Consider the following 4,023-nt stretch of genomic DNA (forward strand, 5'->3'; position numbering starts at 1 on the left):
AGATGATGAATTTGTTGGGAACTGGAGCAAAGGTGACTCTTCTTATGCTTTGGCAAAGAGACTGGTGGCATTTTGCCCCTGCCCTAGAGGTTTGTGGAACTTTGAACTTGAGAGAGATGATTTAGGGTATCTGGCAGAAGAAATTTCTAAGTAGCAATGAATTCAAGAGGAAGCAGAACATAAAAGTTTGGAAAATTTGCAGCCCGATGATGCAGTAGGAAAGAAAAAACCCATTTTCTTGGGAGAAATTCAAGCTGGCTGCAGAAATTTGCATAAGTAACCAGGAGCAACATGTTAATCACCAAGACAATGGAGAGAATGTCTCCAGGGCATGTTAGAGATCTTTGAAGCAGCCCCTCCCATGACAGGCCCAGAGGCCTAGGAATAGAAAATGGTTTCATAGGCTGGCCCTAGGGCCCCATGCTGTGTGCAGCCTAGGTTCTTGGTGCTCTGCATCTCAGCTGCTCCGGCTGTGGCTAAAAGAGGCCAAGGTACAGGCTCAGGCTATGGCTTCAGAGGGTGCAAGCCCTAAGCCTTGGCGGCTTCCATGTGATATTGAGCCTGTGGGTGCATAGAAGTCAAGAATTGAGGTTTGGCAACCTCCACCTAGATTTTAGAGGATGTATGGAAACACTTGGCTGTCCAGGCGTAAGTTTGCTGCAGGAGCAGGGCTTCCATGGAGAACCTCTGCTAGGGCAGTGCGGAAGGGAAGTGTGGGGTCAGAGTTCCCACACAGAGTCTACACTGGGGCACTGCCTAGTGGAGCTGTGAGAAGAAGGCCACCGTCCTCCAGACCCCAGAATCGTAGCTCTATCAACAGCTTGCGCTGTGCACTGAAAAAGCTGCAGTCAGTGCCGATGCATGAAAGCTGCCAGGTGGGTGCCTGGACCCTGCAAAGCCACAGGGATGGAGCTGCTCAAGACCATGGTAACCCACCCCTTCCATCAGTGTGACCTGGGTGTGAGACATGGAGTCAAAGGAGATCATTATGGAGATTTAAGATTTCACTGTCCTGCTGGATTATGGACTTGCATGGGGCCTGTAGCTCCTTTGTTATGGCCAAGTTTTGTCATTTGGAATGGGTGTATTTACCCAATGCCTGTACCTGCATTGTATCTAGGAAGTAACTAACTTGCTTTTGATTTTTCAGGCTTGTAGGCAGAAAGGACTTGCCTTGCCTCCGATGAGACTTTGGATTGTGGACTTTTGAGTTAATGCTGAATGGGGGTCTGTTGGGATGGCATGATTGGTTTTGAAATGTGAGGACATGAGATTTGGGAGGGGCCAGGAGCAGAATTATGTTGTTTGGCTGAGTCTCAACCCCAATGTCATCTTGAAATGTAGCTCCCATAATCCCCACATGTCATGGAAGGGACCCAGTGGGAAGTAATTGAATCATGGGAGCAGGTTTTTTCTATGCTGTTCTCACTGTAGTGAATAAGTCTCACAAGATCTGATGGTTTTGTAAAGGGCAGTTCCCCTACATATGCTCTCTTGCCTACTGCCATGTAACACATACCTTTGCTTCTCCTTTGCCTTCCACCGTGATTGTGAGGCCTCCCCAGCCATGTGGAACTGTGAGTCCATTAAACCTCTTTTTCTTTATAAATTACTCAGTCTTGGGCAGTTCTTTGCAGCAGTATGAGAATGGATTAATACACATGCTTATACTCTACCTATGTGTCTTTCCATTGTCTTCCCTTTGTGTTTGTCTCTATGTACAAATGTTTTCTTTTTATAAGGGCAAAAATCATGCTGAATTAGAACCCACCCTAATAAGCTAATTTTAGCTTTATTATCTCTGTAAAAATCCTATTGCCAAATAAGGTCATATTCTAAGGTACTAGGGATTAGGACTTCGACATGTCATTTTTGAGGGACACAATCTAATCTATGTCAACTCCTATCCTCCTCTTCACTCTTAGCTGACAACCTTTTCTTCTAATCTATCTAGATATTGATGCTACATTGTATTCTGGTGCTCCAGCTGAAAAATTTATGTATGCATGTCTCAGAGGACGAGTTGACATTCTTTTCCTATGTTTGGAAAATCTATGGTTAAAGAACTTGAGAGACCTGGTGCGGTGGCTCACGCCTGTGATCCAGCACTTTGGGAGGCTGAGGCAGGTGGATCACAAGGTCAGGAGATCGAGACCATCCTGGCTAACACGGGGAAACCCCATCTCTACTAAACATACAAAAAATTAGCTGGGTGTGGTGGCGGGCACCTGTAGTCCCAGCCACTCAGTAGGCAGAGGCAGGAGAATGGTGTGAACCCAGGAGACAGAGTTTGCAGTTAGCAGAGATCACGCCACTGTACTCCCGCCTGGGTGATAGAGCGAGACTCTGTCTCAAAAAACAAACGAACAAAAAACTTTGGGATCTTATTGTGGGAGGATTAAAATGTTAAGAGGAAATAAAGAATGCAAAACAAAGTATCAATGGCCCTACATGTCTTAAATTAATTTTCATTTTGTATTACATGCTTGCTAGAAACTTTCAGGATTTTTCTTCTTTCAAGTTCCAATGAAATGCTTGTGTATTTACAAACATGTAATTAGGCCGGGCATGGTGGCTCACACCTGGAATCCCAGCACTTTGGGAGGCCGAGATGGGCAGATCATGAGGTCAGGAGTTCAAGACCAGCCTGGCCAACATGGTGAAACCCCGTCTCTACTAAAAAATACAAAAATTAGCCAGACATGGTGGCAAGCACCTGTAATCCCAGCCACTTGGAAGGCTGAGGCAGGAGAATCGCTTGAACCCGGGAGGCAGAGGTTGCAGTGAGCTGAGATCATGCCACTGCACTCTAGCCTGGGCAACAGAGTGAGACTCTGTCTCGAAACAAACAAACAGAAAACATTTAATTAATTCAGTTGTAAATAGTGTGTATACGAACAGATGTCCTATGATTTCTCTTCTTACCCACTCTGCTCCAACCTTTTTGTCTTTATTTCTTAACACACTATTGAGGTTTCAGCTGAAATTTTATTTCCTCAGAGAATTGTCCATTGGCTATCTAATCTAAAATAATTATAGATTTATTTTCAATAGGGTGACCCTTTAAAAAAATCTCTGTATAGCATTTTTATAAAACTTTCCTATTTATTTGCTGTCTTCTCTCATTACAAAGTCGGCTCCATGAGAACTTTATCGACTTTGCCCATCATTATACCCACAATGCTTATAACAAGATCTAGCTCAAAGTAGACCGTGTGTGTGTGTGTGTGTGTGTGTGTGTGTGTAGAATGACTGAATAAATTATTTTCTTGCTTTGGTCTTGCAATTCTAGACAGATGCAGAATAATGTAGGTACGTGAGATGGGTCAAGTTTTGCAAAACCTTTATTTAGCTATGAGAAGCTGAACAGATGTTTTTCAAACTGCCTCCCCAATATACAAAACCCAATACACAGAGTTATAAAGTTTAGGCTTCTCTCACAATTATCTTATGCTAGTGAACCTCACACAGTTTTTACATGGCTTTATAGCTCCTTCCCCCCAAAGACTTGGAGTATAGTTAAATCCTGACACATGCTGCAAGTCATTTAATAAAATAGCCATTCATGTTGTTAAAATCTCCATGTAAAATACAAATAGGAGCATGTTTCTTAATCTAATAAAAATACTAATCTCAAGTCAATAGCTAGATAGTAAAGGCGTTCCTGTTAAAGTCAGGAATAAGACAGGGAAGTTTGCTATAAACACTATTATTAGACATGAATCTGAAAGTGCTATTATATTATCAGTCAAGATAATAATAAATATTGCAAAGAAGGAAGCAAAATAGTTATATATAAGGTTATGTAATTATTAAAAATTGATAAATAAGCTGAAAATTAAAACAAGAAAGTTTGGTGCACTAGTCAGTTAAAAATTTAAGAAAAGGCCGGGTGCGGTGGCTCAAGCCTGTAATCCCAGCACTTTGGGAGGCCGAAGTGGGCAGATCATGAGGTCAGGAGATCGAGACCATCCTGGCTAACACGGTGAAACCCTGTCTCTACTAAAAAATACAAAAAACTAG

This window comes from Colobus angolensis, unplaced genomic scaffold (assembly GCF_000951035.1).
Source record: "Colobus angolensis palliatus isolate OR3802 unplaced genomic scaffold, Cang.pa_1.0 Scaffold174, whole genome shotgun sequence".
Classification (NCBI taxonomy): Eukaryota; Metazoa; Chordata; class Mammalia; order Primates; family Cercopithecidae; genus Colobus; species Colobus angolensis.